This window comes from Hyla sarda, chromosome 5 (assembly GCF_029499605.1).
Source record: "Hyla sarda isolate aHylSar1 chromosome 5, aHylSar1.hap1, whole genome shotgun sequence".
Classification (NCBI taxonomy): Eukaryota; Metazoa; Chordata; class Amphibia; order Anura; family Hylidae; genus Hyla; species Hyla sarda.
In genome coordinates, this window is record NC_079193.1 from 347,595,345 (window position 1) to 347,608,763 (window position 13,419).

Consider the following 13,419-nt stretch of genomic DNA (forward strand, 5'->3'; position numbering starts at 1 on the left):
GCAAAGATTGCTACTTTACAATTCAACCCCTCTGCAAGGTCACTAATGAATATATTAAATAGGACAGGACCCAAGACGGACCCCTGTGGTACCCCACTAGTAACAGTCACCCAATCAGAATAAGTACCATTAATAACCACCCTCTGTTACCTATCATTGAGCCAGTTACTTACCCACTTGCACACATTCTCCCCCAGCCCAAACCTTCTAATTTTATGCACCAACCTTTCATGTGGAACCACATCAAATCCTTTGGAAAAATCCAGATATACGACATCCAGGGATTGCCCCTGGTCCAGTCTGGAGCTCACCTCCTCATAGAAGCTGATCAGGTTAGTTTGACAGGACTGATCCCTCATAAAGCCATGCTGATATGGGGTCATACATTTATTTTTATCAAGATATTCCAAAATAGCATCTTAGGAAACCCTCAAACAATTTACATACAACCGAGGTTAAACTAACAGGCCTATAATTCCCGGGGTCACCTTTTGACCCTTTCTTAAATATTGGCACCACATTAGCCATGCGCCAGTCCTGGGGAACAGTCCCTGTCACTATAGAGTCCCTGAATATTAAAAATAGGGGTCTGTCTATTATATTACTTAATTCCTTTAGAACACGGGAGTGAATGCCATCTGGACCTGGTGATTTGTCTATTTTGATTTTTTGTAGGCGGCACTGTACTTCCTGGGTTAGACAGGTTACCTGTACTGGGGAGTTTACCTTATCACACTGTATTTCGCCTGGCATTCATTTTCCTCAGTGAATACAGTGGAGACGAATTTGTTTAAAGAGTACCTGTCATCAACTAAACTTTCCCTGATCCCCCTCCCCATTTGTCCCTTACTCTATCTATGCCTATCCCTGTGTGTATTGAGGTTTAAAATGCTGTGGAAATACCTTTTTTTATCCCTCTTCATTAGCTCAGGGGCACTGTCTTTCTGAGGGGTGGAAGGAGGCGGGTCCCGGCAGGCATGATGTCACATAAAGCCTGGCCAGGACTCTGCTTCTGCCAGTCTTCCTGTATGCTGCTCTCCCTCTGTAGCAGGGTTTCCCAAACCAGGGTACCTCCAGCTGTTGCAAAACTACAACTCCCAGCATGCCCAGACAGCCAACAGCTGTCCGGGCATGCTGGGAGTTGTAGTTTTGCAACAACTGGAGGCACCCTGGTTGGGAAACACTGCTCTGCAGTGTGCATACAGACTAAGTACAGGGGAGGGACGGCAGCCTCTGTCTCTCTCTCTCTCTCTTGTGTCTCTCTGCACTAAAAAGTCAATGCTGAGAACCAGGGGTGGTGGGAGCAATTACAGAGGCAGTAATTAAGATGAATGTCAGGGGAGGGGGGCACAGAGCAGGGAGTGCAGTGAGATAATACAATGTATAAGATAACGTGTGGTGAGGAGCAGGGAGAGCACAGAGCAGGGGGAAGAGGGAGGTGACTGGCCTCTGTTATATGAGAGGCATGTGCAGGCTTGTAGCTCACAGTACTGAACTTCCTGTGGAAGGACTAGAGCCCTTTCAGCATTAGTCCTAAAAGCTGTACACTTACTATGAAAAGCATAATAAGCTGCCTGCAGACCAGGCATAGAAGAGAGACCCCTAGTGGCCAAAAGTATAAAATGAAAAAACTGGTATAAATATTAATATTTTTTAATGAAGATATATTGCAATATGTCTTCATTAATGATTATGAACAACATATTAAAAGTTTTTGTTGATGACAGATACTCTTTAATATATTTGCTTTTTCCTGATCCCCGTTTAAATTTCTTCTTTATCATTTTTTAAAGGGCCAACACTTTCATTTTTGACCTTTTTGTTAAATGTTAAAGAACATTTTGGGGTTAGTTTTACTCTCTTTGGCAATGAGTCTTTCTGTCTCTATTTTTGCCGCTTTTATCTGTTTTTTTAACATATTTTACATTTTTCTCTACAGCTTTTTAATGCTTCTTCACTGCTGTCCTGTTTTAGTAATTTAAATGCTTTGTGTTTATCAATTATTGCCCCCTTAACATTTTTATTCATCCATATTGGTTTTCTTTTATTTCTCTTTTATTCCCATTAGGTATATACATCTTACAGTGAAAATTTTAGATATTTTTAAAATCTCCCAATCTGTCAGTATTGTTCTTTTTTTAGGACATTATCCCATTTTATATTGTTAAGGGCTTCTCTAAGTTGATCGAACTTTGCCTTCCTAAAGTTCATTGTTTTTGAGGCCCCTCGAGAGATTCCCTTATTGAAGAACAAGTTATAATGTATTATATTATGATCACTATTTCCTAGGTGTCCTTTTACCTGCACATTAGTTACTCTGTCAGGTACGATAGTTAATATTAAGTCAAGTAGGGCATCCCCTCTAGTCGGGCCCTGCACCACTTGTGACAGATAATTGTCTTTAGTTATAGTCAGAAACCTGTTTCCTTTAAGAGATTCACAGGTCTCAGTCTCCCAGTTTATATCAGGATAGTTAAAGTCCCCCATTATTATCACATCATTTTGATTTGCTGCCTTGTTTATTTGCCTCAATAATTTTTCTCCTACTCTGGGCAGTTCTTAAAATGGACAGATATGTCAGCAGAGAGCACTGTACTTGTGATGTCAGCAAAGATCTCTGTGTTTCAAAAAGAAAATAATTTCCTCTGTAGAAGCTAATAAGTACTGGAAGGATTATTTTTTTTATATAGAAGTTATTCCCAAATCTGTTCAACTTTCTGGCACCAGTTGATAAAAAAAAGTACCCCTTTATATAAGCACTGTCAGATTCAAAAACTTTGTATATGCTGTACATCTTCATAAAATATTATTCTTATATACTTAATAAAAAAAATATATATTTTTATAGAAATCATGGCTTCTAAAAAAGACCACTAGGGGTCCCCATACCATCCAGAACATAATCCTGTCCAGCTGTAACATCATCTTTGTCCCAGCCAAAGCACAGGCTAGGACAAAGTTCAGGAAGTAAACGTGGGACCAGCAGTTCTCTGTGCTCACTCCTGTCCTATCAGACTCCTGTCTAAAAACCGAGAGGAGGGGGTTAAAGGGGTACTCCGGCCCTGAGACATCTTATCCCTTATCCAAAGGATAGGGGATCAGATGTATCACCTCGGGGGTCCCGCCGCTGGGGAACCCCGCAATCTTGTATTCGCCACCCACCTGTTTGAGCTGCATGCCGTGGGAAGGGGAATGGTCGCCATGGTCGTCATTGCTTCAGACAAATTTATTATGTAGAAAGCCAGCAACTGTCTTAGCAGGCATTGATTTTATTTTGGACTATTGACAGTCCAAAATGCCCCAAATGTATTCATAAATTTGACAGAAACTCCTTAACAATTTTTACTTAGTCCAGCGTTTCCAAATCAAGGTGCCTCCAGTGGTTTCAAAACTACAACTCTTAGCATGCCTGGACAGCTAGAGGCTGTCCGGGTATGCTGGGAGTTATAGTTTTGCAACCACTGGAGGCACCCTGGACGGAAAACAATGATTTGGGCTATGTTCACCCAGCAGAATTTCCACCCGGAATTCTGCAGAAGATTCCACCGAAACATACTGCCCATTGACTTTAATAAGATTCCTCTGTCCTATTCACACAGTGGAGTTACCACCGTGGAATTGCCGCATTCTGCAAAATGGGTAAATTTTTTAGGAATTTGGAGGCAAAATTACATTGAAGTCAATTCTGTGTTTTGAGAACACAAAAATTCTTCCAAAATTCTGCAATTCCACAAAAATTTTGCTGAAATTCTGCAATCCCCCAAAAATTTGGCCAAAATTCCGCAATTCCACAAAAATTTTGCTGCAAGTTTTGCAGGACGGAATTTGAGCGGAATTGTGTAATGCCGCCATGTAAAAACACAGCCTTAGACCGATGAAGAATACACTATTCATGCTCAATGTGGTCCACTGTCTCTGGTGGTGGTAGTTCATTTTTAAAGGGAAGAGAACGGTTAAAATGTTCCCCTCACTTATTCTGCAAGCCTGGAAACAACTAATATCAAGGTGAATAACTCACCAGGGAAGCTCGATTTCCTATTTTCAATATCTGCCGTGTTCCTAAGTGCTCACTTACTGCCATCGAGTGTCTAAAATATGAAGATTTATTCGGGCCAATCAGGAGGTGACCTTGTCACTGAAGATTTGATCAAGATACGCATATAAAACATTATCCAAGATGGAGTACATGATAAAATATGAAACATTATGCATTAGTGGCTGAAACACTTCATGGTCCCCAGATAATAAATTAGTCAGATAGTAACGGAAAATCATAAGCAATAAGCCTAAACTGACATATGTATATGGATGTAAGTCAAATGTATAGCATGTCGAATGTTGGTCATGTTAAATATGTACAGTAAAGCTGTGTTTGCCATTTAGCAATTTGCGGACCACCCTTTGACTTAAATATGGTATTCTGCTTTTTAGAAAATTCTATTACAATAAATAATACATTTATGTGTTTAAATTTGTATTTATTTTTATTACATTATATATTCACATTTCTGTTACATATTATGATAACACTATATTAGTAGATTAGTAAATTATATATCTTGGGGTGATAATTGTGTTTAAATACTATTATCACCACAAGATACACATTAAAAGTTAACAATATATATATTGTCCGGCTATTAACCTTTTAGATCACCATTGTCAAAGCTGACAGCGGCGTCTAAAGGGACCTTTAAACACTCCCAGGTTGTCCAGTGGTGTCGATTGATCGACACCCCCCACCCCCCACAGCGTGATCGCGGAGGAGTGATCCATGCCGGGGGACTTACCTCTATCATTGAGAGAGCCTGGCAGGGCCAGTCTTTATCAATCAAGCACAAAACACACAGATCAATGTAGTTCTATGGAACTACATTCATCTGTATGAGGAATCTAATGATTCCTCCTAAAAGTCCCTTAAGGGGACTAATAAATAGAGATGTTGCGAATGGTTCGCCGGCGAACAGTTCCCGGCGAACCTAGCATGTTCGCGTTCGCATCGCCGGGCGAACATATGTGAAGTTCGATTCGCCCCCTATACTTTAACATTGCGGTAAACTTTGACCCTGTGAGTCAGAGTCAGCAGACACATTACAGCCAATCAGCTGCAGTCTCTCCCTTCCAGACCATCCTACCTCCTGCACGGATGACATTTTACCTTCATTCGGCATGCTGCAGGCTTAGAAAGTGGAGGGACAGAGAAGCTGCTCCAGCTGTATAGGGAAAGTGATAGCTAGGTTGCTGCTAGTTGGTGTATTCAGGGCCACTTTACTCCTAAAGCACTAGTCTAACATCTGCTTTAAGGACAGCACCCAAAAAAAGCCCTTTTTATGGCTCAAATATCAGTCCATGTGTCTTGCAACAGCTGGAGGCACCGTGGTTGGGAGGGAACCGCTGGTTAAAAGGGGTACTCCAGTGTAAAACTTAAGTTCCTTAAAGCAACTAACTACATGGGGGAATCTGTGTGCTGCCTAAAGGGGGGCTCTATGTGCTGCCTAAAGGGGGGCTCTAACTATGTGCTGATTAACATGGGGGAATCTATGTGCTGCCTAAAGGGGACTCTATGTGCTGCCTAAAGGGAGGCTCTAACTATGTGCTGCCTAATATGGGGGAATCTATGTGCTGCCTAATGGGGGGCTCTATGTGCTGCCTAAAGTCGGGCTCTAACTATGTGCTGCCTAATATGGGGGAATCTATGTGCTGCCTAAAGGAGGTATCTAAATAATTGCTGCCTAAAGGGGCTCTATGTGCTGCATAAAGGGAGGCTCTAACTATGTGCTGCCTAATATGGGGGAATCTATGTGCTGCCTAAAGGGGGGCTCTATGTGCTGTCTGAAGGAGGGCTCTAACTATGTGCGGCCTAATATGGGGGAATCTATGTGCTGCCTAAAGGGGCTCTATGTGCTGCCTAAAGGGAGGCTCTAACTATGTGCTGCCTAATATGGGGGAATCTATGTGCTGCCTAAAGGGGGGCTCTATGTGCTGCCTAAAGGGGGGCTCTATGTGCTGCCTAAAGGAGGGCTCTAACTATGTGCTGCTTAATATGGGGGAATCTATGTGCTGCCTAAAGGGGGGATCTAACTATGTGCTGCCTAAAGGGGGGATCTAACTATGTGCTCCCTAAAGGGGGGATCTAACTATGTGCTGCCAAATATGGGGGAATCTACGTGCTGCCTAAAGGGGGGCTCTAACTATGTGCTGCCTAATATGGGGGAATATATGTGCTGCCTAAAGGGGGGATCTAACTATGTGATGTCTAAAGGGGGCTCTATGTGCTGCCTAAAGGGGGCTAAATCACGTTATTTCAATGAATTTAGGAATGTTAGGTGATTTATGCCCTTTATGGATTAAAACCAGACTCTGCATCAACTATGTAATTTTCCATGGGAGTTTTGCCATGGATCCCCCTCCGGCACGCCACAGTCCAGGTATTAGTCCCCTTGAAACAACTTTTAAATCACTATTGTCGCCTGCCCATTGAAGTCAATGGCGGTTCGCCCAGTCCATTTGCGGAAGTTCGCATTCGCTGTTCGCAAACCAAAAATTTTATGTTCGCGACATCACTACTAATAAAGTGTAAAAAAAAAGTTTAATAAAAGTATAAAAAAAAGAAAAACATTAACCTCTTTGTATTAAAAGTTTAAATCACCCCCCTTTTCCCAAATTCCATATAAAAAATATATAAACATAATAAAAATAAACATATGTGGTAGTGCCGCATGTGAAAATGTTTGAAATAAAAATATAATGTTTACTAAAATGCACAGTTAATGGCGTATACATAAAAAAAAATAAAAAAAATACCCATGTCCAAAATTGTGCACTTTTGGTCACTTTGCATATTCTAAAAAATTTTTTAAAATGTATAAAAATCACTCAAAAAGTCCCATAAAAACTTCAGATCATGGCGCAAAAAATTAGCCCTTCCACGTCCCCGTATACGGAAAAATTAAAAGTTTTAGTGGTCAGAAGAGGACATTTTTAAACATACAAATTTTCATGCATAAAGATATAACTTTTTTAACAGAAGTAAAACAAAATCAGACCTATATATAAGTTGGGTATAATTTTAATCATATGGGCCTACAGAATAAAGATAAGGTCTCATTTTTACCATAAAGTGCGTAGAATCGGAAGCCCCCAAAATTTACAAAATTCTGTTTAGTTGTTTTTCAATTTAGCCACATAAATATTTTGTAGATTTTGTGGGGAAATGATTGATGTAATTACATTAAGTAAAATTGGTGGCGCAAAAAACAAGCCGTCATATGGGTCTGTAGGTGCAAAATTGAATGCGTTATGATTTTTAGAAGGTGACGAGGAAAAAACAAAAGTTCAAAAATGAAAAAATCCTGTGGTCCTGAAAGGGACTGGGGATAAAATTTCTGATCGCAGGGGTCCAGCGGCTAGGGACTCTGGTGATCTCCCTGCTGCACCCAGCGTTCGTTTAGAGCGTCAGGTGCAGCGTCGGAGGCTCCTGATGTCATGGTCACGCCCCTCTTGTGACATCACGGCCACACTCCCTCAATGGCCGTCACGCCCTTCCCATAGACTTGCATTGAGGGGGCATGGCTTTGACATCATGAGCGGGGCGTGACCGTGACGTCACGAGCCTCCGCCTTGCATCGCCAGTCAACCAGCATGGAGCGAAGTTCGCTTCGTGCACCGGATCTCTGGGGTGCCACTGACAAGATTGCAGGGGTCCTTTGGATAGGGGATAAGATGCCAAGGGGTGGAGTACCCCTTTAAGGGGTTAAGCAACAGGCTGTGCTATTAAGTAAAACAATTTCTTTTTAGAAACTGCAGTGTGGCCTATTTATTTCTGTGACTAAAATACTATGTATCCTCCAGTTTAGCCAATACATTTCTATAGCTGTGAAATAATGCATCCTTTCAATACAGTAGACCAAATCAGGTTTTCTTTGCTGTTAACCAAATAAATATGTGTTTCAAAATTGTAGAACATTTTATTTATTTTTTCAATATGTATGCCAAAATGGTAGAAAAATGTAATTTTGTTCCAGATAGAAGCCTGAAAATTTCACAAATTTATTCTTTTTTTTTTAACAGGAGTAGATTTCATTGTTCGACTTTAGGAGAGTCCAAACTGCTCCCAAGTTTTTAAGGGTATGTGTCTTTTAATAAATGTAAATGCATTTCAATCAAATTATCATTTTATTTAACTGGAATGTGAAGCATTAGTCTTTATGAATGTGGACCAATAATAATATATTGTTAACCCCTTAAGGACTCAGTGTTTTTCAGTTTTTGCATTTTCGTTTTTTTCCTCCTTTCCTTTTAAAAATCATAACCCTTTAAATGTTACACCTAAAAATACATATTTTGGCTTATTTTTTGTGCCACCAATTCTACTTTGCAGTGACATTAGTCATTTTACTCAAAAATCCACAGCAAAACAAAAAAATCATTGTGCAACAAAATTGAAGAAAAAACGCCATTTTGTAATTTTTGGGGGAGCTTCCTTTCTATGCAGTGCATTTTTCTGTAAAAATGACACATTATCATTATTCGGTAGGTCAATACGGTTAAAATGATACCCTACTTATATATTTGATTTTGTCGTACTTCTGGAAAAAATCATAACTACATGCAGGAAAATTTACATGTTTAAAAATTTTCTTTTCTGACCCCCTACAACTTTTTTATTTATGTATGAGGGCTAATTTTTTGTGCTGTGAGCTGAAGTTTTTATCGGTACCATTTTTGTTTTGATCAGACTTTTTAATCGCTTTTTATTAATTTTTTAATGGTATAAAAAGTGACCAAAATATGCTATTGGTATAGTATTGCCTAGTATTAGGCCCAGTATATGGAAAAATACAAATATTATAGTGGTCAGAGATTTTTTTTTATTAAAAAGTTAAAAAAAAATAATTATTATTAAAACATGACAGAAACTAAACAAATTTGGTATTGATGTAATCTGGCCGACCAAAAGTATCAAAATAATATGTAAGTTTGACCATAAGGTGAATGGCGAAAGAACCCCAAATTAGCATTTTTTCCAATTTCACCTCACAAATAATTTTTTTTTGTTACAAAGTATACTTGGCCCTGCAAAAAACAAGCCTCATATGAGTCCGTAGATGGAAAAATAAGAGTTATGGCTATTATAGGACGAGGAGGAAAAAAAACGAAAGTGCAGAAACTAATAAAGACCTTATTTATGTACTATTTTGGTTGAAATTATTTTATCTACAAGGACAAGTGGATTTTCTTGAGGGACAAGTAGATTGTGTTCAACTTTAGTCCCTTGGATAAGTAGTTTTTTTTTTTTTTTCCACACCGCTGCATGGTCACTGATACCTCCTCGGTTACAATCACATGACAACTGGTGATCTCATGTTAACCTCTCTTAAAGTAATAACACTTTCTTTATGCACTATACAGTATAACACATGGAAAACAATATATACATAAGGGAACAGGTGTAAGGGGGCCCAGGGGACACTGTAAGAAGGCTGCCTGACAGGGCAGCAAGGGCATGGGGGCACAACTCCTGTACTGGGCCACCACATTTGGACGAATATTCCTCCTATGTTAGTGAATTTCACATATCCATTCACTTTTTGTTCATGTGAAATTTGTAATGAAATTCGCAAAATGTGCATGCGCGATTATACAATCATGGCCGTAAATGTTGGCAGCCCTGAAATTTTTCACAAAAATTAAGCATTTCTCACAGAAAAGGATCCAAAGTGGTAGGAGAAGAGAAAAAAAAATCTCCAGGCTGGTGGCGCAAGCTGCTTGGAATAATAACTTCAGAAAGGCTTGTATAGATTCCAAAGGTTCTTTTATCCACTTTGTCAATCAGACACGTTTCGAGGTGTATTACTGCTTTCTCAATGACCTTGGCAAAGAAAAGGATTGCATTAACATGTTTTGCTATACACATGTTTATTTGCTTTGTGTGTATTGTAACTGAACCAAAAAAGAGAGGAACAAAAGCAAACTGGACATACTGTCACACCAAACTCCAAAAATGGGCTGGACAAAATTATTGGCACCCTTAACTTAATATTTGGTTGCACACCCTTTGGAAAAAACAACTGAAATCAGTCATTTCCTATAACCATCAATAAGCTTCTTACACCTCTCAGCCGGAATGTTGGACCACTCTTCCTTTGAAAACTGCTCCAGGTCTCTCTTATTGGAAGGGTGCCTTTTCCCAACAGCAATTTTAAGATCTCTCCACAGTTGATCAATGGGATTTAGATCTGGACTCATTGCTGGCCACTTCAGAACTCTCCAGCGTTTTGTTGACATCCATTTCTGTGTACTTTTTGACGTATGTTTAGGGTCATTGTAATCCTGGAAAACTCAAGATCTCAGAGGCAAACCCAGCTTTCTGACACTGGGCTGTACCGTGTGACCCAAGATCCGTTAGTAATAATCAGATTTCATGATGCCTTGCACACATTCAAGGCACCCAGTGCCAAAGGCAGCAAAACAACCCCAAAGCGTCATTGAACCTCCACCATATTTCACTGTAGGTACTGTGTTCTTTTCTTTGTAGGCCTCATTCCGTTTTCAGTAAAAAGTAGAATGATGTGCTTTACCAAAAAGCTCTATCTTGGTCTCATCTGTCCACAAGACGTTTTCCCAGAATGATTTTGGCTCACTCAAGTTCATTTTGGCAAAATGCAGTCTTGCTTTTTTATGTCTCTGTGTTAGCAGTGGGGTCCTCCTGGGTCTCCTGCCATAGGGTTTCATTTCATTTAAATGTCGTTGGATAGTTTGTGCTGACACTGATGCTCCCTGAGCCTGCAGGACAGCTTGAATATCTTTGGTACTTGTTTGGGGCTGCTTGTCCACCATCTGGACTATCCTGCGTTGACACCTTTCATTAATTTTTCTCTTCCATCCACGCCCAGGGATTAGCTACAGTGCCATGGGTTGCAAATTTCTTGATAATGTTGCGCACTGTGGACAAAGGCAAATCCAGATCTCTGGAGATTTACTTGTAACCCTGAGATTGTTGATATTTTTCCACAATTTTGATTCTTAAGTCCACAGACACTTCTCTTCTTCTCTTTATGTTGCCCATGCTTAGTGGGGCACACACAGACACACAATGCAAAGATTAAGTGAACTTCTCTCATTTTCATCTGCTTTCAGGTGTGATTTTTATATTGTCCGCACCTGTTTCTTGCCCCAGGTAAGTTTAAAGGAGCATCATATGCTTGAAACTATGTTATTTTTTCCACAATTTTGCAAGGTTTCCAATCATTTTGTCCAGCCCATTTTTGGAGTTTGGTGACATCATGTGCAATTTGCTTTTTTTCCTTCCTTTTTTGGTTTAGTTCCAATACACACAAAGGGAATAAACATATGTATAGCAAACGTGTTACTGCAATCCTTTTCCATGAGAAATATTTAATTTTCTTGAAGAATTTTAGGGGTGCAAAACATTTACGGCCATGACTGTATCTTTCAACTAATTACTTTACTATTGGTTGCTAGGGATGTTGCTAACCTCTGCGAACTGTATTTGCATCCTTCTCATTGGCACACAAGCTAAAAGAAGGGAAGGATCAGTTTCCTCTGGAAGTGCCGATATTTGCAAGTTTTCGCATATTCCCCTTCTTTGGACCACAAGCTGGAAGCAGGGAGGCAGGATCACTTTTTAGTTACACAATACACATCATAGTGATATGTACTGTGAAAAAAAAAAAGAATATTCGTCATAATGAATATTTTTCTCTATATTCTAAATATTCGCGAAATTGCGAAGTGCCGACATTCGCAATAAAAATTTGCTCTTCCAATATTCGAGCTCAACACTATTAAAGCGTACCCGTCAGATCCAACAAAAAATATTTTTTTAATATATCACTCAATACCTAATCCTGACCATGAACATCTATTTTTTGTCTAGCACCTTTATTTATTTTTTTTATTACACTTTTCCTTTAGCTCACTAGTCTGAATTCCTCTCAAAGGGAGGGGGCGTGGCCTCACTGTGCAGGCCTCCGCCCCCTCCCTCAGTATGCTGTCTGCTCACATCTCCCCTAGCATTAGCAAAACTACACCTCCCAGCTTGTCCTCACTGACAGTAGCGGGACACAAGCTGACAGTGGGAGGATTTTTCCTCCAGCTGTGAGCCCTGCGCTCACAGCTGTCAATCAAGGAAGTGGGTCCATGACATAGGTGATGATGCATGGACACAGCAGGACTAGTTTGTGCCCAAGCAGGCAGGGGGGCAGTTGTTTGACTGGCTTTTTCAGTATGAAATACTGAAAATGATCTAATGAAAGCAATTGCAAAACCTAATGGTTTTGCATGCTTTACAACATATCAAATGTTTTTGTATCTGACAGTGCCCATTTAATGGCACTCACCGGGCTTCAAGTCTGCAAACTTTATTCCAAGAAGGTGCACTATAAAACAACATCTTACGGCAACAACGCGAATGTGAACAAGTGGTGACATCTAGGCACTCCAACAGAACCTTCCCTTCCTCCTCGCCTGTATGGACATATAGGTCTGGAACACAGGTGTGGAGGACGGGTCTGTTGAAGTACCTAGCAGCAGGAAACAGCTGTCCCCACTTGTTCGCATTGATGTCATTGCTGAGGCAAGATGTAGTTTCATACTGCACCTTCTTGCAATAAAGTTTGAAGACTTGAAGCTTGGTGAGTGCCATTGTATCCCTACTTAAGACGATATATAATATATTGTTAGTTTACAAAAAAAAAAAGGGAAAAAACACATTCATTCCCTTTTACAATATGTGCAATAGGATTTTCTCAAAAACATGTTGAGCTTACAAGGGAAACATCTTCATTTTCTCATAACATTTTTATAATATGTATAATGCTTGAATTACAAAAAAACTTGAAAAATAAATAATTATTTTGGAATATCAACCGTAGTGTATCTAGTATTGACAATGTAAATATATAGTATTGGTCTTCTTACACGATAACAACTTCTTATGTTGTCATTACCCTCCTGGTTCCTGAATAATTGTGGGATAGAACACAATCTCATTATATGAAATGTATTATAACAATATTCCTGTAAACAATTTCCTGAAATGCCTGTTTCTGGAGTCTCTGGAGATTTTTTGAATACATATAGATGACCGTGCTGTAAGTGGTAAAATATTTATCTGTTTACAAGAAGGTACCGGCAGAATGACTCATCAACCCCTTCCACCTTCACTGTCAATATTATTCCTATTGTCCACCTTCGGCTCATTAGGGCTATTGGATGTGTTTGTTAGTAATGATACTTACACTGCCACTTTATTCAATGCTCATGCACATTGACAGTATACTGTCACAAATGGGTAAGTATGGCTGATCCTGTAGGGAACCACGACCACCATTCCATCTACAGAACATTTGCCTTAGGATAGGGTGACCCAGGAAATCACATGACCAGTAAGTGACC

The 13,419-nt window shown here is 39.8% G+C and overlaps 1 protein-coding gene and 1 long non-coding RNA gene across 7 annotated transcripts in view; one reads left to right on the forward strand and one right to left on the reverse strand.

The window, feature by feature from the left end:
* CSMD3 (CUB and Sushi multiple domains 3) overlaps window positions 1–13,419 on the reverse strand; it is a 1,342,864-nt gene that overhangs the window by 366,079 nt on the left and 963,366 nt on the right. The window lies entirely within an intron of this gene.
* LOC130274363 (uncharacterized) overlaps window positions 1–13,419 on the forward strand; it is a 48,800-nt gene that overhangs the window by 26,864 nt on the left and 8,517 nt on the right. Inside the window, exon 3 of the long non-coding RNA XR_008844339.1 lies at window positions 8,071–8,127. This is a non-coding gene — a long non-coding RNA (uncharacterized LOC130274363). The remainder of the gene's footprint in view (window positions 1–8,070; window positions 8,128–13,419) is intronic.